This window comes from Chelonoidis abingdonii, chromosome 5 (assembly GCF_003597395.2).
Source record: "Chelonoidis abingdonii isolate Lonesome George chromosome 5, CheloAbing_2.0, whole genome shotgun sequence".
NCBI lineage: Eukaryota > Metazoa > Chordata > Testudines > Testudinidae > Chelonoidis > Chelonoidis abingdonii.
Window position 1 is genome coordinate 71,931,964 of NC_133773.1, and position 22,054 is coordinate 71,954,017.

General features: G+C 40.1%; 1 protein-coding gene across 6 annotated transcripts in view; it reads left to right on the forward strand.

The window, feature by feature from the left end:
• PALLD (palladin, cytoskeletal associated protein) overlaps positions 1 to 22,054 on the forward strand; it is a 345,921-nt gene that overhangs the window by 249,711 nt on the left and 74,156 nt on the right. The gene's annotated exons all lie outside the window — the stretch shown is intronic.

A 22,054-nucleotide genomic window follows, 5' to 3' on the forward strand; every position in this document is an offset into this window, starting at 1 on the left:
TATAGAAAGGCCTTTGTGGCATTTAGCTAAAGCATGTGATTTTTTTAAAAAAACTATCAAATGGGAATAAACTACTGCCTTGGGTTTTTTTTTTAAACAAAGGGATTGAAAACCTCTCATCTCAAGAAGTTAAAAGAAATCTGGAGATTTGAGGACAATGTCCTGGGATGAGGAATATAAGTGATATTAAAATCAGGTTATGATGAACAAGCTGAGCAGTATTCCAGCATTTTCACTAGTTGTTAGCACCAGGAGCTACATCTATTGAAACTCGGAGGATCTATATATTATCCTATATCTACAATATCAATGTAAAGACCCTACATTTGGACTTATTGTACCAGTATTAACCCCTTGCTCCTCAGATAATGAAGCAGTACCTTCAAACAGTTGAGAGGGTTTGCACAGCTGATTTTGCTTTTGGAAAATTACATTTATTTGTTGCAATAGCAAAAATGCAAATAGCTGTCACTAATTAGAAAAAACATGTTTACATCTGCTACATAATTAATAAAGTGATGTTCATGCTTTCAGAATTAATGTAGAGGTACTCTGTTACGGATGGAGAGTGCAGATGCTGTATTTTGTGCATATACATAACTTAGAGCTCACTCTTGCGCCTACTGAAAGCAGTGGTAGTTCTGACATTTCTTTCGACGGGTTAAATTGATTCCTTTCTCTTTTATATGATTGAGACTGAAGCAAGAGATCTGTCATTCATCTCCATTATTTGTTATCTGTTACTGTACAAAACTGCAAGCGCTCATTCAGATTTGCATATGAAGTTAATGCTTATGAAAGATGCCAGAGTAACAGCTCTGAAACCAAAATAACCTATCCACAGAGCAGATAGTGGCAGTGAAAGATTTCCCACACTGTCCTGGTGTTAAGCCTCAATTTTCACATGGAGAGATCACTTCCAGGGGTGACAGTTTCTGTCTTCTCTGCTGAGTCTGCAAAGACGGGTGATGGTATTTTTAGCTGTTGAGGCCACTCTTCTGGGAACTGAACTGAGAGTGACTCAGTTCACATTGGGTACCAAACACGTAGCAGACTTTTGCCACTTCTGTCACTACTTACTGGATTTAAATGGGTGATCTAGAGCAGTGGTCTCCAAACTTTTTCTATCACACACCCCTATAGTAAAAGCATACACCCCCTGCCGCGCCGGCTCTACCATTTTTGCCGAAGCAAAAAAAAAAAAGCTGCTCAGACTCCCACCCGAACTGATGAAGCAGGGGGGGCGCCTCCTGCTGCGCACCCCAAAGGATCCTCTTGCGCGCACCCCACTTTGGAGACCACTGATCTAGAGTGAAGCAATTCACATCCCATTACCAACACCAGGTGCCATCTTTACCATCTGAGTAATCACAGGTTAACAAGATATTTTAATTCAACTGCAAGCTTGCTCCAAAAGCAACAGCTGAAATGTGAAAAGTATTCTTAAAATAAATTATTGCACTTTTAGGTCCAAATTTTCAAACTTATGTGAAGGAAGTTAGGCACCTGTATAAGTAGCCTGATTTAAGAGATGTAGATTACCTAATGCTCCCACTATATAACTTCAGTGGCAGATTCATGTGCTCTGAAAATCAAGCTACTGATTTAGGTATCTAACTGCATTTGCACAAGTTCAGAAAATGTTGGCATTTCCCTTTTATATAATACTATAAAATGATGATAAATGTGACACAACTTCATGTCCAGCTAGAGTATAGGTCAAATGATAGTTCCTTTTCTGGCTGCTATATATAGTAAACTAATTTGTGTAATACATTGTTAAAATAGATGAGAGAGAGAGAGAATGTCAGTTGAATTTTTTCCATTAAAGCTCATTTTAACAGATGTTTTCTCTGTTTCCACAATGACAACATACCATGGGACAATACTCGAAACTCAACAGGGAACTAAAACAACTTACTAAACAGCAATTGCGTCATCCAGTGATCATCAACTATTTAGGTCAAGTTTTATTGCAATTTTCATTTGATTTAGTGTTTGCTGTAAACACAGTTGCATTGTTATTTACATCTATGTTTTGAGTTTAAAACTATTCTCCTTTCTAGTCCCTGGAAAGGAGGTCCGGGTACTGACTGGAAACTAAAAAAAAAGTCTTCTAAAAAATAAGTACTGGCTGTGGCTAATACCTTTCTGTATAGTTGTGGAATGAAGAAAAATTTTTTTAGTACTGAGCTAATTTCATTCATCAGTGGAATTACACCAAGGATGAAGTTGGCCCTGTGAATATTGTTCCTTATAGGTTTGTTACTCTGACAGTTAAGCCACAAATTAAGTCAAACATCCTCATTTTCAATTAAACTGGTTAACCAGCCACAGAGGTTCTTCATCAGATGCCTTCAGGTGGATCAATAAATAATACAATTTAAAATCACTTCTCTCTGCTGTGACTTCAGTTCCTGTAAATTTTCAAAGCACTCTACGTAGCACAATTCTCATTAAAGACTTTGGGAGTCATTCATTTAAATCATTGCAAGCTCCTTTGGCAAAGATAATGGCCTACTTTGGCTTTTCATACTCCAGTGGGTAAACTGGCACTGAGTAGATAAATGTTCACTCTGGATAAATTACTCCATGCAGTCTTGAAGCAGGATTTTGATCTGCAGTACAATGAATGTGCATCGGCCGGCCTTAGTAAAAATCATTAATAATAATACCATTTACATAGCACTTCATGAGCATTAACTAATTTATTTTCCTATTAACCTAATGTTGTAGATTAGGTGGTGGTTGTTTATTGATTGAGAATCTGAAGCAGAAAGGTTTGTCTCTCTCAAGATCACAGACAGTCAGTGTCAAGCCCAGGATAAGAGCATAATGTTTTTGGCTCCTAGTCTAATGTTCAGACTACTAGATCATGACTCTCTGCACTTTGATTAAACACTCTTGCTCTGCTGAAATTCAAAAGCAATTTTTTCAGTGTTGTACTAATGCTCCACCATTGAGAAAGTAATGAGAGTAAGATTACGAGGCCCCTGCTGCGTTCCATTGCTCTTCCAATTAAAACATCACCCTTATATGATGATCCTCACTGAGAACTAAGTGGGCACCTTTGAGTGTTTAAAGCAAGATGTTAACTTGCAGGGAGGCTTCCTATTAAGGAAGAGTGACGTAATCTCAGTGGAACACTGCCAGCTTCTCTCCACTCATTTTATTTATATTAGCTGCATACCAAAGGAAAATGCCCCACAAAACATGAGAGCTGCTTGCTATATTTAGCCAGGCTATCTTAGAAATACCAGGAGGTTCTGTTTCTATGCAGTGGAAATAATTAGCAAAAAGATTTTCAGGGCATCTTATTTCCATAAAACAGCATTGAGCTAGTGTGAAAGTGAAGACCCATGTTACAAGACAAGCTTCTGAGACACAGATTAACTCTGGGGTACTGTCTATTATTTGTTTTTAGGACAGGAGTTTTGCCTGTACTGAAAAGCAGTGTTTAAGATTAACATTTTAATTCAACTGTATTACTGGGTACATATTTCTAGCTGCCAGTAATAGAAACAACATGAATAGATATGATCTTAGTAGACTTAAAATATTATAGATAGAATATAAATGTCATAACATTTAGCTTACGTAGCTGAAACAGAAACGTCAGCTATATATCCAAATACAGTAATCTAATCTGACGTTCTATATCCCTAATATGATGCAACTTTTGGCAATGTATAAAATTAACCTGGGTTCCTCAACTATATTGTGCTGATTACCCTCTCTGTGGTTTTGTTAAACTACTGAAGTCCTCCATTTAATCAGCTACAGGAAAAAAATGTCTGGCTTTTTGTTTGTTACATGTACTCTAGTTGATGGCATTGATAGATAATCACAAAATTTCTTCCCAAAACTGTAACAATGTTACTGCATGCTGCTTCTAACCAATTTTCTATTAACTTCACACCCATATGGTGACCTTAGCTGAGTGGGTGGTGTATGAAACCATGGATCCTTCCTGCCACTCATTCTGCCCAAAGGAACATGCTTCATCTAAACTAGTTAGGTGTACATTGGTTTGCTACAATGCGGAAACTGCATTTGCAAGTCAGTTAATTATGTATTCAGTGTTGTAGCTATGTTCGTCCCAGGTTATTAGAGAGACAAAGTAGGTGAGGTAATATGTTTTCCTAGATCAATGTCTTTTAGTGAGTGAGATAAGCTTTCAAGTGGTCACGGAGCTGAAGACCTGAAGAAGAGCACTGTGTAAGCTCAAAAGCTGGTCTCTCAGTTAATTATCTGATGCATAACAGAATTCACATCAGTTACTTACAAGGCATATAGGATAGAGTTTTTTATTAACACATCTAAATGAAACCATTATTTGCTGAGAATCATCCCCACTCTGACTGTGAAGCAATGTGATATACTGCTATAGGACAAAGAATTGGTTCAAGAGCTACCAGATAATTTCTCAGATCCGGGTCCATGAGGTTTGAATATGTCTGATATAGTAAGGTTCCAAGGAAAGGGTGAACAGCTATCTGAATACCTTCCTGTTAATCATTTTAGAGTGAACCCTTAGTGGTGGTTACTGAGAAAGCTACACTGTGTACAGTCTTCTAGTCAGAAGTAGGACAAAATGGCAGCAAGAACCTTGTGAAACAGGAAAAATAAGAAAAACACAAAGTGATCAGTTAGGACTGTTGCAAGTCAAGTTTTGTGTTTCTCTTCACATCTGGAAAGTGCTTTAGAACTGTGGAACTGCTTAAATGCATAAAAGGTGGTCCATCTGTGATAGCAAGATACTGTAGCACATTTACAAGTGTGCTGAAGATCTTTTCCCACTCAGTCATTCTAAGTAATTCGTTAGGGAAGTGGATTGTGCTGCTAAATAATGACAAGAGAATATTTTAGGTCAGCTAGAGGTCAAAAACATTTCCTCTAATTAGAAGTATGGTAATCAATCTGTGCTTTCCCTTTTTGAAGAATTCTTGTTGATTTCAAATACCAAAATTAAAATGTAAGAGAAAATGGTTCTTCAGATGGTATTTCTTAGCACCAGGCTCCACAGGACCAAATATCTCCCCCAGGATAAAACAGCAGACATAACTAATGTATGAAGAATTGTGTGGACAGTGAGGATGATGTGCTAATGCTTCTCATTTAGCAAAAAAATTTTCTGAATTTAACTAGACAAAAATAGGGTTTTTAGCATTTTAATATTCTTGAATCAGTCTGAATATTTTTGGATTGATTTAATCTCCGGTGTTTTCAAAAATGATCTAAAAATGATGGCCTCAAACAGCACTGTCTTTAGGGACTGAGAATACAATTAATGTGACCAGTCTTAGTGTATGGACTCATTAGAATCCTGGCATGCAAAATAGAAGAAATGTGGAGAAATAAATGTAGTTGCAACCAAACAAAAATACTTATCAGTGCAATTTATCATCAAAGTTGGGTGTCCGAACAAACTTCAGGATGTATAACTGAACTCATTATGGAGGACAACTGCTTCTTTGCCTTTCCTTTTTTTATCCTCCCTACTGTAAGAACAATAGTTTAATGAGCTATTGTACACAAGCTGAAAGCATTAGATCTGCTGTCAACAGCACCCTTACTTTTCAAAGTGTACCCTTCCCCCCATTTCTCTGTGATTTTTCTGGTGCCTTTCTCTTGATGAATTTTTTGTTCCTGTTCCACATAAAATTATCAGAATACCACTATATGGAGGGATGGACAAACCAGTTTTGAACTGCTCTGAATTTTAGTTTAGCTTAAACCAACCCAACTCCAAAATATCTTTTAAGGTTAAAATAAAGGTCAGCTAACTTTTAAAGTGTCCAGAGTACCATTGGAAAGGGCAGAAGGTGATTTGGTGCCTATCCATTTGCACACAGGGAGGAAGGACATTGTCATCCAGGCTAGCTCTCACTCTGGTACAGTCCCATAACTTCTTTAGTCTTGTCTTCTGTATCCTGCAAACCTAAAATTCCATTTTCAATATAGACTTGTAGGCTGCTTATCAAAGGGCAGTTTTGTAAGGCTCTTCTGTTCTGTCTCAGCTACACCTCTACCTTGATATAACGCTGTCCTCAGGAGCCAAAAAATCTTACTGTGTTATAGGTAAAACTGCACTATATTGAACTTGCTTTGATCCACCGGAGCACCAGCCCCGCCCCACCCAGAGCACTGCTTTACCGTGTTATAGCCGAATTCATGTTATATCGGGTCGCATTATATCGAGGTAGAGGTGTATTTTTAAGGTGGTAGGCAACTGCTGAGAGTAATTGTCGTGGCATTTAAAAGGAAGATGTGCATCTATGGAATAGAAGACCATAGCTTCACTACAAAAAAGGTGTTTTTTTACATAGTCCGCTTTCCTGCTGTAAAGTCCTAGTGGAGACAAGGCACAACTAGTTTATACTTTGATTTAAGTAGTCAAGGTCAAACCTGTACCAACTGAGGTTTACCTCACCTAGCTACACTATAGTAAATCCTAGCTGTGCCTTGTCTCCACTAGGACCTACAGCAGGAGAGACCTTTTGATGTATGAATATGCTTTTTGGAGTAAAGACAAAGTCTGATATACTGTCTCAGAGCAATATCAGATGCTTCAGCAGAAGGTACAAGGAACTCAGTAATAGGCTCCCTAGATCTTCATAATTCCTGTCAGATTATGGTTGGAATTGAAGCATGAGTTTCATTATATATATATATTTAAAATACACTTCTTACAAAACACCCTTTCACATAGTCAAGCTCAAGGCTAATAAAACTCAGCTTGTGGATGGGTTGGTTGATTTGGTTGGGTTTTTTGCTGGGGTTAATGGGTTTTTTGCTGGGGTTAATGGAATTATAGACATCGACTATGTTCATACTAGATTATAAAGTCCACTCATTGTAATGCAAGATTGTTCCATATAGCATGTTAGAAAAATGGGGGGAATGCTGTTCATTATTTTTTCCCCATAATTATAGTTTTGCGGCTTTCTTTAAAGCATCCCATGAACAGTATTATTGCCCAGAGATCTCTGAAAAGAAGTAAGAACATAATTAAGGCTAAGATTTAGTCATGGGTATTTTTAGTAAGTCATGGACAGGTCAGGCAGTAAACAAAAATTCACTGCCCGTGACCTGTCCATGATGTGTACTATATTATTATCTACCCTGACTAAATCTCAGGTGCTTGGGGCAGGGGACGCACATCCCAGGACTGGTGCTTGGGGGAGGCAGAGCCTGAGACAGCTGCTAGTGCTGGGGGGAGGGGGCTGCAAACTGAGTTTGCCACTGCTGCTTGGGGGGGGCGCAGTGGCCCAAGACAGCCCCAGCAGTGGGTGGTGCAGCTGTCCTGGGACTGCCTGAGCTGCTCGGGTGGCCCTGGGGTCAGCCGCACCAGCTGCTGCAGAAGTCATGGAGCTCCTGGAAAGTCATGGAGTCCCTGACCTCCGTGACAGACTCGCAGCCTTAAACATAATTTAACACAAATGTATAGCCTGTCCCTCTCGTGCTAAAATAAACACTTCGGGGTGTGTGTGTGTGTGTGTGTTTGTACTTTGTCTAGTCCATTTTTTCAGTATTTCCAGGTCACATGACTTACCTGAGAGCTTTACACCAGCTGGATAGCTCAAGGGGATAAGCATTAGTCCTTTGAACCTGACCAGCCCAGCCAATATTCAAGTTCCACCTTGGACAAAAATTTAAAAAAGGTTAGATGGCATATTGCTAGAATCTGTCCATCTTTTTATGGATTCTCCATCACTGGCAATTTTTAAATCAAGATTGGTTAGTTTTCTAAAAGATCTGGTCTGGGAATTATTTTTGTGAAGTTCTATGGCCTGTGTCATACAGAAGGTCAGATTAGAGGATCACAGTGGTCCCTTCTGGCCTTGGAATCGATGAAGCTTTGATGCTGTTCAGAACAAGTTATTGTCCCTAGCTGTTCCTTAGGAGAAACTTCTGTCTGCGTTGTGTCTGGTTCTTCATTTTAGGCCAGCCATCATGTTATAGCCGCCACTGCATGGGGGTAGGGGGAAAAGGGCGAAGAGAAGAGAAATTCACTTGCTTCTACTACTCTCCCCAGGCCACAAACTGGATTTGTTTAATTTACAGCTATATAGATTCCAGATCGGTTTTCCACAGATGAAAAGCCAATCAGTTCTGCTTATGTATTATATGAACACAATGAACGTTTGTGCTTTTCATCATAAGCTTGTTTGTGCCAATAAAACAAAAAAAAAACACCTTAAATATACTATTTCCAGAATTACAGCTCCCATATTGTGCAATTGATTCCATTTTTTGTAATAGGGCCTCTGCACCATATAAGTCCTCTATTGAAAGCTTACCTAATGGCTTAAGTGGTTAGTAATATTTTAGGTGGACCATCTGCAATAAAATGGGTTTTATCCTTAATAATTGGTACAAAAGAAAATCTGCATCTTGCTATCCCACGTAATAATGAGATCTTTTTAACAAGATAATTAATGGTCTTATAATTAGTAACTAGAGAAAAAAATAATTTAAATTCTCACTGCAAAAGATCTTCACTTATTTGCCATGGCAGTCCTGTTTTAAATTATTTATTGCAGATGTTAAAAGGACATTGAAACATTTTGAGTGCCCCTGTCCATATTCATAGTGCATATTCATTCAGTATATGGTATTTACCTTTCTGATTGTAGATTATGCAGAATGTCCTGTTCAGAAGAAGGGCTTATTCTGGGTATAAGAAGTGTTTTTGGTTCCAGTGCAACTAATTGGCCATTTGTGTTGCTATTTGTCTGTGCCCGGAAATTTTGCTGATATAAGGTTTGCTTGCTTGTTTGTTTGTTTTCATAATTAGTGGTTATCCAGGACACAAAGCCCATTGGTATGCTAGGTTCAGTCAGGCTTTAAGGTTAAAGAAGCTTACTCTGTCCAGAGGGGCAACCACATTGTAATCCAGACCATTTCAGATATTGGAGAAGAATGCTAGGGAAGCAGTGAGAGGTGTGCAGTGTTTCTCAGCTCCTTGCAGGAGGCAACATCCACCTCAGATAACTAACTGGAGAAGGCAATGAACTGCACTCTCAAAGGACATCAAAATGGAATCTGGGAGAAAAAAGCCTCCCCTGTGGCTCTTCAAAAGCCTCAGCAAGAAAGTTCCAGTCCCCAATGCTGCAGTAACTTGTGAGGCCCAGATGAGAGGTGTAGGATCTGCAAAGGATTGCATTATCTTCTGCCATCTCTCTTTCTTTCCACCAGTATACACTCAAAGCACAAGCTGATTCTTTTTGTACTAAACCCAACTATTCTTGGGATCAGCTGGGCCCAGTGGAGAGCCAGGCTACTATGGGAAGGAAATACAAGGCCCATCACTGACGTGTAACACAGACACAAGATTTGGTTGAGTTAAAATTCAAAGTTGTTTCAATAAATGTCATTAAGAATTGTAAGAAAGTAAAATACTAAGTAGCACAATAGCGTTAACATCAGTACTAAGAATCCCAGTGTTCTGGGGAGTGAGGTGGAGAACGCGTTAGGATCATGAAAGTTCATTATTAATTCTTGTTTTCTCTCTCCTTTTCGTCTCTCCTAGAAGTACATACTTCTGATAGGATCATTCTTATGTTTATGAAAGGAATCTCTTAAGAGGGTGATATCATTGATGGAACTGCAGGGCGTGAATCTAAAATGGTTCTGGCATCCAGCATGAATAAGCTGACATTCTCATAAAAGAAAACCTCAACCACATATAATTGTTATAAATTATTTATTTATTTATTTATTTATTTTTACTTTAATTTCATTTTCAAGGGTTTGTTTACATAAGTTATTTTAAGGAGAGAATGATCCTGCAGTTACAAAAAGTTAAAAAAAAAAAATGAGTTCAACATGTCAGCTGATCAAAATTCCCCAAATATCTGATGTTGTTTGCAGTGTTGTGGTAGCCATACTGGGCCCAAGATATAAAAGAGACCAAGTGGGTGAGGTAATATTTTGTTTTTTATTGAACCGACTTCTGTCGATGAGAGAGACAAGCTTTTGAGCTACACAGAGCTCTTCTTCAGGTCTGGGAAAGATAACACCAGCCTGGGAGCTTTAATTCATAACTTTGCTAGACACTTAAAATCATGGACTCAGTGGAAACACTGGCTTTGTTTCATTACAATAGCATCATTTCCACACTGACCTTCCTTTGTCTTATTACTGCAGAGGTTAGTTTCCCACTTCATCTTAAATGATCTCTTGCACTATGAGTTAAGTCCATACGTTTAACAGTCTGTTTCACCTTGTATTGAGCTGTGACACGCTGATTACCTTTCCTGCACCTGAAGAAGAGGTGTAACTTAAAAGCTTGTCTCTTTCACCAGCAGAAGCTGGCCCAGTAAAAGATATTATCTCACCCACCTTGTCTCAAATATACAAGACTAAGGCTAGTCTACAATAGCACTTTTGTTGGTAAAACTTACGTCACTCAGGGGTGTGAAAAAACACCCCTTTGAGGAACATAAATTACACTATCAGAAGTGCTGTCTACACTGGCGCTATGTTGGTGGGAGATGCTCTCCTGTTGACATAGCTACCGCCACTCGTTGGAGGTGGTTTAATTATGGCAATAGGAGAGCTCATTCCCATCAGTATAGAGCGGCTACACAAGCGATCTTACTGTGGCACAGCTGCATTGGTACAGCTGTGCCACCATAAACTCACTAGTGTAGACATGGCCTTACATGAGGCAATGATCCTCAGCAAATAAAGGTGCTCCAGAATAGCTCTGATCTCTGGGTACTGGCAGGCTGATGAGGAGGTAATGAGTTACAGTACTGTCTCACAAAGGCTTGGAACTAGATTCTTAGCCATTAGATTAATCTCAGATATTTGTTTTCATTAAGTTATCTTATCAGCTAGCTCAGATGCAAACTTACAGCTACAGTGTATATTCCATTGATCAGAAGCTTCTTACATCTCCACAGAGATATTCATTTCATTTCTTCTTTTTTAAGATAAAGACAATGGAATTGAGAGAATCAACTAACTTCATTAATCAGCCCATCTTAGGGTTGCCAAGTGTCTGGTTTTTGATCAGCATGCCCGGTCAAAAAGCTACCCTGGTGGCTGCTGACTGGGCTGCTAAAAGTTTGGTTGGTGGCACAGTGGAGCTGCACGGCTCCTGGAAGCAGCCAGCATGACCGGCTCCTATTTGCAGGGGTGGCCACAGGGGCTCCATGCACTGGCCTGTCCCAAGCTCTGGCTCTGCAGCTCCCATTGGCTGGGAACCATGGCCAATGGGAACTGCACGGGCGGCACCTGTGGCCATGGGCAGCACGCAGAGCCCCCTGGGCCCTCCGCCTAGGAGTCAGACATGCTGGTTGCTTCCAGGAGCCGCACGAGGCCAGGGTAGGCAGGGAGCCTGCCTTAGCCCCACTGCGCTGCCAACTGGGAGCAGCCTGAGGTAAACGCTGCCCAGCCAGAGCCCTCACCCCTTCCTGCACCCCAATCCCCTGCCCCAGACCTGAGCCCCCTCTCGGAGCCCACACCCCCTCCTGCACCCAAACTCTCTCCCAGAGTCTGCACCCCAAACCCCTGCCCCAGCCCTGATCCTGCTTCTGCACCCCAAACCCCTCATCCCCAGCCTCACCCCAGAGTCTGCACCCCCTCCCGTACCCCTTCCTCATCCCTGAGCCCCTCCTGCACTCCAAACCCCTTGTCCCCAGCCCAGAGCCCCCCTTCATCCTGAACCCCTTATTTCTGGCCTCACTCTGGAGCCCTCACCCCCTCCTGCACCCCATCCCTCTGCCCAGCCCAGTGAAAGTGAGTGAGAGTGGGGGAGAGCAAGCAACAGAGGGAAGGGGGTTGTAGTAAGTAGGGTGCAGGGCCTTGAAGAAGGGGCAGGGCAGAGGCAGAGCCTCAGGAAGGAGGTGGGGCAAGGATGTTCGATTTTCTGTGATTAAAAATTTGACAACCCCAGCCCATGTCTAAATTGAATCTGGTAAATTCTGGATGTCCTGTTACTTAATCAAACACTATATAATTTTAATATGTTCTGTGTGCATCATAATGAAAATTTGCCTCACTAAATCTATATAAATTGGATGGTACTATAGCATTAGATAATTTCTTTACTATATGCAGATATTAGGTTATCTGATCTTAATTAGGAATAATAGCAGCCATCTTTTGCCTCTCTTTTCATTTTTATATGTGTATGGTATTATGCTATTGCAGTTTTAAAAGCCTTAATTCTGGATTTAAAGGAAAGAAATCTCTGCATAAGTCTTTAAAGAAAGCAATCGTACCTCCTGGTCTTGCTTACAGTACATGAAAATGAAATCCAGCGGACATACCAATAGACACAGTCTTTAGCTGTCCTTATATTTGTGCAATCTAGTTGTAAGTTCAAGCAATGGTTCTTTTACATATAACAGTGCCTCACCTATCTATAAGTTATGCTTTTCTCCCCTCAACAGTATCACTTAATCCCTCATGCTCAATTCTTCATGTTATATGTCCATTGTAAGGGACTCATAGCATTGCTTAAGTGACACTCTTGAATTACCAGTGCAGACTGCAATGTAAGGTGCCAAACTCAATTTTCTGATTATAGTCCCAACAGGGGCATTAAGTTCAGTTTTATTAGTAAAGCTATACTGTGTCTTTGACTTGTTAAACAATGAATGCACACAGGAGCACAATTTCCTCTCTTTCTGAACTCAGGCTGAATTTGTTATCTTACTGGTACATGTTTTGAAAAATGTCCTTACGGTGTTAGAGATATGAAAAATGATTCCTGTCTGTGAGAACATTGTATGGCGACGTCTTGTGTCTCAACAAGTACTGGCAATATTACTACTGCTGGTTTCCTTCGGATAGAAATTAACTTGACGCCTTTTGACAGATAACCAAACGAAAATGGGCACGAGTACAAATACCACTTTTTAGGACAAGTTGGGAAAGTCCTTAATAGTCAAAGTAGGGCAGAATTTCCTTATAAGAGAGTTCACGGACAATGGCGCTACTATGTAGATATTTTACATTTGTTGTCTTGTTATCTGAGGTTTTGCCTGATAATGAATCAAGCTTATTTTCAAAGCATCCTCTATTACAGTGGATTGTATTAATAGCAGAACATTCTGTGTTTCTTTTGAGTAGATTGTTTCTGTTTCTTCTCTTTTGACTGAATTGGTTGTTTGTTTATAAACAACAATCCAGTTAATACGGTATCCATGGAAAGTATTATTCAATTGCATTTGAAGATATTTACCAGCAAATTTTGTGTGTTGAAGAGACAGAGGTTGGTGTGGCAAAACAAATCTGGAAAGTTTCAATTGTAGAGATTGTTCCTAGTTGTCCAGAATGAGGACCAAATTTGACCCTCAATTATATCCATGCATCCTCACTGAAGTCTGTGTAAGTAAGGACAAAATTTAGCCCTGAATATTTTCATTTTAGCGTGTACATTGCTATTGTTCTTTCATTTATTATTCAAAGCCCACCCTGATAGGAGCCTTTCTAGGAAAATTAAACAGGCTGTGATTGTTTCTTGGAATGCAGGGTATCATTCAGGATTAAGAGGCTTGGTGCTTAGTATAAAAATGTTTATGCTAATATGGCCTGAGGGCTCTGCCTGCATTGAGCACAGTCCAGTTTTGGAAATGTTGCACCATTGTTTTAAATTTTCCCCTTTCTTTGTCAAGCTTCCTTGTTATGTAACCATTTTAAATTTATACACATCTTTTTCAAAATGTGAAAATGTTAATTTACCATCCCCAGTGTAATTAGGTGCAATCCTGCTCACTACAGCTGTTATCTCATGCAACCTTAGTAGAAGGGTAGTTTTTCCATTTTAAAAATGGAATTATTGCATCATTGATAAAATTCATGAAAACCTTTACAAGTTTAAGAGTGGTAGCCATGTTAGTTTGTGTCAGCAAAAACAGTGTGGCACCTTAGAGACTAACAAATTTATTTGGGCATAAGGTTTCGTGGGCTAAAACCTACTTCATCAGATGCATGGACTGAAAAATACAGTAAGCGGTATGTATGTGGGTGTGTATATATATGAAAAGAAGGGAGTTGCCTTACCAAGTGTGGGATCAGTGCTAACGAGGCTAATTCAATTAAGGTGGAAGTGGTCTGTTCTCAACAGTTGATTACTTTGTAGTGCTGACAAGGCCAATGCAATCAAGGTGGACGTTGCCCATTTCCAACAGTTGACAAGAAGGTGTGAGTATCAGCAGAGAGAATATTACTTTTTGTAGTGACCCATCCACTCCCAGTCTTTATTCAGACCTAATTTGATGGTGTCCAGTTTGCAAATTAATTCCAGTTCAGCAGTTTCTTGTTGAAGTCTTGTTCTGAAGTATTTTTGTTAAAGAATTGCCACTTTTAAGTCTATTATTGAGTGTCCAGGGAGATTAAAGTACTCTACTACTGGTTTTTGAATGTTACAATTCTTAATGGACACAAATCAGACATCTACTCTTTTGCATAGAGACTGTCCAGTTTGCCCAATGTACATGGCAGAGAGGCATTGCTGGCACATGATGGCATATATCACATTGGTAGATGTGCAGGTGAACAAGCCTCTGATGGTGTGGCTGATGTGGTTAGGTCATATGATGGTATCCCTTAAATAGATATGTGGACAGGGTTGGCAACGAGGTTTGTAGCAGGGATTGGTTCCTAGGTTAGTGTTTTTGTTGAGCAGTGTGTAATTGCTGCTGAGTATTTGCTTCAGGTTTGGGGGCTGTCTGTAAGCAAGGACTGGCCTGTCTCCCAAGGTCTGTGAGAGTGAGGGATCATCCTTCAGGAAAACAGACTTCAGTGAGAAACTGCAGAACTAGAATTAAACCATCAGGGTTCAAACCCTGCCTGTCCTGTGACAGACTGATTCCCATCAATGATGGACATAGCCAATGCCTTTTCAGCCTTGGAAAGACCGACATCTCAGATAGGTGCTCTGTGTGCAAGTCAATCTCCAGAAGAACCAACAAATCCACGGATGTCCAGCTCAAGTTACACCTGCTAGAGCAGTTCTTGTGAGTCAGTTTGGGCCCAGAGCGGGTAGTAAGTACCAGAATGTGGCCAGACAAACCAGCTTCAATCAATTATGCCTCTAACAGACACCACACCCCAGGATTAGACAGAGAAAAGAGGGTGAGAGGAACCACTGACAAAGCCAGCACTGGCAACTTCCACACTGACCAATTCAGCACTGACAGTCTCCGCATCGGCAGCCTTGATGCTAGCAGCCCTGTCACAGGCTGCCAGCTGATAACCTCGGCAGCAAAATCAGACCCTTTGCCCATGAAAAGGTGATATCAAGAGACTGAGCTGGAGGGAGCTGAAACATAGCTTCAAACAGGGAGCATAGTCCCGAAGAGACAGTTCAGCCAAAGGCAGAACCTCCAAGCCCTCCACCAAAACTGAAGAGATGCAGCAGAAATGAGACCCAGTACTGATACCCATGAATGAGCCTGGCAATGAGCTGAGATGCATCCTGCAAGACTCAATGTTCTCTGCAGAGATATCCTCCACACCACGCAGTGACTAGAACCAGGGCCAATACCAGTTTTGTGTCTGCATACAGCACCACCACTGAAAGAAGAGCTCTTCACTTCACCATCCTACTCCTTTTCTCCAGTGTTGAATAGGGATCCCCGACCCCTGCCTTTTGAAAACAGTCTTAAGGAGCATACCAGGTGGCTTTCATTTAGAGTTCCATCTCAGCTGGGGGGTTAGTGGCACCAAACTAATCAGTCCCTACAGCATGCCACCAGGACTGTATCGGTCCTACTGAGAACTATCATAATTCGGGTCTGGGAGCAGATATCCCTCTGATACATCCAGAAAGAGAAGGAGATCCTGTTCCTTAATGACATCATTAACCAGGCCACCGACATGAGCTGGACAATGGCCCCCATGAGCAAGAGGTAATGGAGGAACATCAACAACTGGCCCCTATCTCTACACAAGATGTCATCCTCACCAGAAGAAGTAGTGGTGCCTGTTCCAGAGCCAGCCAGCACTCAATGGCTTCAAGGCATTCCAGGATCTTTTGTCTCACATTGTAGAGATCACAAACATTGAAATGACATTGATACAGGAAAAATCCCACAAACTTTTTTATATTTTAAGCACTGCAACTCCAGCCCAGGGTCTCACTCTCTTTCAGTCAGAGGGTCCTGCAGCTGATCAAACCCTGGCCATTCTTCCTCCTACTTCTAAACTAGTGGAGAAGAGGTACAATGTCTCCAAAGGGCTTTGAATACTTCTATGCCCACCTAATTTGAGGGCTTCTGGTTGTTTTGGCAGTACAGGAAAAGTTCAAGTCCACAAAAGGCCTATCTAAGAACAGAGATCCTAAGAAGTTGGGTCTGTTTGGATGCAAGGTATATTAATTTCCCTCATTGCATCTCCAAGATGAAAAGTACAAGGCCCTGTTTACTATATATGATTTTCTCACCTGGAAGAGGGTCACTCTATTTCTGTTACATAAAGCAGCAGAAGATGGCATCAAGCCTATAATATGCTCTTCCCCTGTTCTCCTAGATAGACCTCCTGGTGAACTATGAAAAATGATCTCTTGTCCCATCACAGAAGATAAAGTTCATAGAAGCTTTGATTGACTCTAAGTCCACAAGAGCATATCTTCCTGAGAACAGGTTTTTGTTCATGCAATCAATAGTACATGAAATGAAATCAGACTCTACCGTGATGGTATGGACTCGTCTGGGGCAGCTAAGCCATATGTGTGCGTACACTTACATTATACCCTTTGCCAAGCTTCTTCTATTGGTTCTATGATGGAACTCTCGCTCAGATTAATCTAGTCCCCAGCAAAACACCAAATGAACAAGAAAGACCTGATCCCGCCTCAGATTGTCACTGAGATGGTTGCAGGAACCCAAGAATGTACATAAAGGGGTTCTGTTCACAGCTCTTCCCCTCGAATAGTTGCTATGGCGGTCCATTATAGACCCAATATTCCTTCGTTGGGTATCTCCTATGTTAGACCTGATTACCATCATCAACAATGCCAAGTGCCAAAACTTTTGTTCTGGAGGGGCATAAACCTGAATAGATACCAGATGCCTATCATTTACACTGGTCTTAAGGCCTTCTCTGTGCCTTTCCATTGATTCCCCAAGATAATATCCAAGATCAAATGAGACGAAGCCACAGTCATCCTTGTAGTCCTTACTGTCCAAAGCAGTTCTGGTTGAAAGACAGGCCACAGATGTCCACCCAAACACCTGTCCAGCTTCCAACTGCCCAGATCTGATTTCACAGCACCTTGAACAGATACTCCACACAGACCCAAAGTCACTGCACCTATCAGCACGGCTGTTGGCTGGATCAGTACCACAGACAAAGACTGCTCTAGGCAAGTCCAGGAAGTCCTGAAACAAAGCAGGAAAATATTGTTCAGGAATATCTATTCATCAGATCTGCTGTGCAAAAGAGTTTAATCTCGTATGCATGAGGCACATGTGCATCCCCACTGATTACATCATCTCAAAGAACCACAGCTACTGTAGGGTCAGTAACTGTTCTTTTTCTGAGAGGGAGAAGGCAAGGCAGAATTGCTGGCTGCCTTCCCAGGCAAAGTACTGTCCGATCGTTTGTGTACAGTTCATGTACATCGTGTAGTAATAATACCTACCTCTTCTATCACACTTTTCATCAGTAGATCTCAAAGCACTTTAGTCTGTATCATTGTTCCCATTTTTTTCCAGATGTGGAAATGAGGCACATGGAGGGAAGTGACTTGTCCACGGTCACCCTGAAGGCCACTGGCAGAAATGGGAATTGAACTCAGCCGTCCTGACTTCTCCTGCAGTGCCCTGTCTGCTAGCTATACTGCCTCCCCACTGTTAGTGTTAGTCACTAGTTTAAGCTTGGCCTCTAGTCAATGTATGTCTCCTGGACCAAAGATTCTATACATAAAGCTCATTTTTGAGGTCTGAGGCTTTTTTTCATATTGTATTCAAGCACCTACTACCAGTATGCATGAGTGTACACAAGTAGTGAGCTGACCATACATAATTATAAGGAACATCCACCCAAATACCTGAGATCAGTATTGAGCCGTTTATAATAGTTGGTGCAGATTGGTATGTATATTGTGGTTGTCAATATGTTGTCTGAAGAAGGCTCTGATGTTGGCATGAGGGATTCACTAACTTCATAATGGGAAAACAGTCCTCCTAGGCAATTAGAGTAGTCAGACTCCAGCTCCCATAAGCTTTGCGGCTACAAATTTTCATTAAGCAGGGCAATAAAATAATTATACTTATTTATAAGTTAGATGTCTCTTTCATTTCAGTAATTTGTCTTGGAAGGGGCAAAAAGGAAAACGAAGTTGTAGAAATATCTGAGACATAATCTCTTCTTGAAACTTGGTATATGTACATTAAATAAAGCATTGCTTAGTTACAGAGAGTGTAAGAATTCCCACCGTTAATTATAACTCTGCAGTACTCAGAGGTATAAAAGAAAAAAGTGACAACTTGCAGCACACACAGTTCTCCCGGAAGCTAGTGTATTTCCAGCCTCAAGATGATCACATCCTCTATCATTAGAAACTACTAGTGGTGTGAAGAACATAAATCCTAATTCTTAGAAGCAATGCAAGCTGAGTTTCTTCCTCCCCTAGTCTCTCTCTTTCAAGACAGAGTTGCACAGCAGGTGAAAGACAATCCAGGAAAGACATAGTAATGGAAGTGAAAAAGGACCATGCCTTCTGCTATCATTTTAGACACCGTTATTAAGAGCTGAGACGTCTTCTCCAAATGTATTACATTAATGTATTACAGATTTTCCCTATTGTTGTTTAGGCCCATACTCTTGTTCATATTAAAATGTTACTACTACTCACTGTTACTGTGTGTGTGTAAATATGTTTTTTCAGTTGGCTTAGAAGTCTTATTTTTTTCCATAGCTGTTGAAGCACAGGCAGAGATATATACATGTGCAAATCTGTAGCAAGAATTTCCAACAGCAGGCCAGGAAATAACTGACAAATATCAGAATAAAGCTGTTGAAATCCCTTTATAAATGGTCACGTCTGAGTTCAAATGACTTGCTGAATCTCCATTTCCCCTCCACCTCCAGTGTGATTATTTTATAGTCAATTTGGCCTTTTCACTGAGTGAATTTTATTCAGAAGTTACTTTTGATTTTTTAGTTTCTGTAATTAATTGTTAGAGAAAACTGTAGGTAAACCTCAAATAAGTAATAAAAGTAAGTACGTGAAAATGTTGTTTTGTTTTTTTTCACTGTGTTTAAAGAAGTAGATGTAAAATAAATATGTCCAGTACTGTGAAAGTGTGTCTGTCTGTCACCCTGGATTACTAAACACACCTTAGTTGGCTGAGATAGGATCATGCTGTTATAACTAAACTAGTATTGTTTATGTGTCCTCCTAGTCCCTGAAGTTTTTCTTTATCTCCGTAGTTGCTTCACTATTGCTGCTAATACAGGAAGAAGCACTGGTACAGATTGGCCACAGGTGGAGTATTTTTAACTACTGTGTCTAGATTTGCACTGAGTAAGATTAGATGATGTGGTGCAACAGTGCTAAACATCAGTGCCCCATCTCCACCCTCATGCTCCCAACATTATTAGCACCAGTGCATAGCAATAATGGGATTTTTTTTTTAAGTGCTGGCTGACATTACTCTAGGATGTGTCTAGCACTAGAAAATTTAGTACCTGTCTTACAGCAACAGAGTAGCTGCAAAGATGCCTAATACAGGGATCATGCATTTTTACCATTGTGTCATGAAAACCTGCTCAGAGTAGGGTCTTACCTTTACCCAACATGTAGATTTTCATAACACCCTGGTATTATGCCTGATCCTGGGCTACACTAGCACTTCCACCATTACTAACACTGATATAGCTGCGTCATGTAGCAGCAGTTGCTGTAAAACCAGTAGTAATTAGCATCAACAAAGCCCTAAGTGGTCACTGCTATGTTCTGCCGCTGTTTGAAACATGAACACATGACTTTGTAATTTAAAATAGAAAAAGTTTCAAGACAGCGCAGGTACCTTTTGTTATGGCACATGCTTGGTGAAAAGTCTCTGTGTTTGAGATCGTTAAACTTCTTCCATACCTGGCACAGAATATGTAGTGAGGTACATTTCTATTTACTTTTGTGGCCTTAGTCTTACTACAGTACATATAAATGATGAGGAAAATAAAGTAAAATTGATATGAAAATGAAAATAAAAATATGTTAAAACTCTTCCATGACCATTAGACAGTGTGCGAAGAATAGTTAAAATGCACGATCTGGAAGGGACAAACTTAAAAAGGAAAACCCCAAAATTAAAATATATATATATATATTTTTTACTCATTTATCCAAGATGGTTTGGTATTGCTGATGGAGCTCTGCCATTGACTGGGAAGGTCAGATGACCATATGGGCTAAAAAGAAAGCTTCAGTGCAAAATAGCTCAAGCAGTAGCTCTTTCAGGGTAAGGGACATTCAAAGGGTATAATAAAAACTAAAGACCAGCCTTAACCCAAACCTAACATCAAAACAATCTGAACTCAGGAGGAAACTATATGGTCAACATTCAAAGAATGAATATTCAGAAATCTGAAGTGAATAACTTCAAAATGTTTCACACAACTATATTGAAAACAGTCTGGTAAAAAAGAGCTAATCTGCTTCTAACAAATAAAGTATGTACTGTAGGTGGGGTAACTCATTTTCAGACCAAAGTATCTTTGTGATATGGTTTTACAAAATAGTCAGACCCTTCAAAATGTTGATTTTTTTCAGTACTGTGTCTCAAAATACCTTGTGTGATTAATCTTAAACCTCTGTCCCCCTCTTTACAGCCAAACAGTCTCCTTTTCTAGACACCACACGTGAAATTTCAGGCAGAAAATATTTTCAAAGTACTTTGGGGAGCAAGAGTATCAAAATGAATCTTATAATGGAAAGTAGGTTACAGATGTAACTATGACATGATCCATTTCTAATACCAAAAGTATGCATCCATTATGGTGTTTGTCATACATACATATTCCATGAATTCAATAGACTCTGCAGTCAAATCTCTGGTTAAATAGTGACCTAAATTATATGATAAATGACACACTGTATATAATATTGTAAGGTATTTATATGTGAAATATACTGAAAAGGTGCATCTGCACATAAAACCACAAGGACATCTGGAGTATTGAGACAAAGTTACAATTCCCAGCTGGGACAACCCAGTAGAACAGATGAATTTTAGAATCAAGACCACACACAGCAAAGTTTGATCTCTGCTTTGATAGGGGCCTTATTGAGGTTGTAGTGCTGCTAAAGCAGAACTGTTAAAGGAGATTCACAAACTACTTTAATGGTCCTTAGTCTCGATATTTTTTTATAGAAGTGCCGCTTTCCTGTTAATTGCTCCTTCAATATGTATTGTAAATGGTCATTTAAGCAATTGTGCAATAAGCAAAAATATGTACAGGATCTGATTGTCATCAATGTTGAGTGTCTATAGTTCCTATTGACTTCATTTGGAGTTCTGGGTGCTCAGCACTTCTGAATGTCAAACCTACAGCCTTTACAGTTCTGTGAATGTGAAGAAGTTCTGTATTTTTATTATAAATAAACCTATCTCCGATTGGTGTGGTGCTATGAGTCCAGTTAGCAGAGCCATAGAGCTTCAGTTCCTTAGTTGCCTCCTGGTATGGCCGGGTTCTGAGGCTTGGTTAAAAATAAAAGTTTTGAAGAGTACAGCTATATTAACAGCTGTCAGTGGAAAAGCTGGGACTAAAACTCATGGTTTCTGGTACGCAGTTTAGTTCACCTTTCCCTATGTTGCAGAAAATTATGGGGGAAGTTTCATTCACTCCCTCACAAATGTGTGGGAAGGTTTGACAGAACTGTCAAATGTCTGTCACCTCATGGGAATGACACATGATTAACAGCAGGCACAAGCTAGGGCATTTAGATTTCTAGCAACCTGATTGTGGCTGCAGTTGTTTAGATATTTGAACACTGTAGTAAGAGAGACAGAATTGAGGCCCTTTTTTAAGAAAGTGACCCTTAATACTAGGACTCTTGCAATTAATATATTAAGTTCAAATAAAA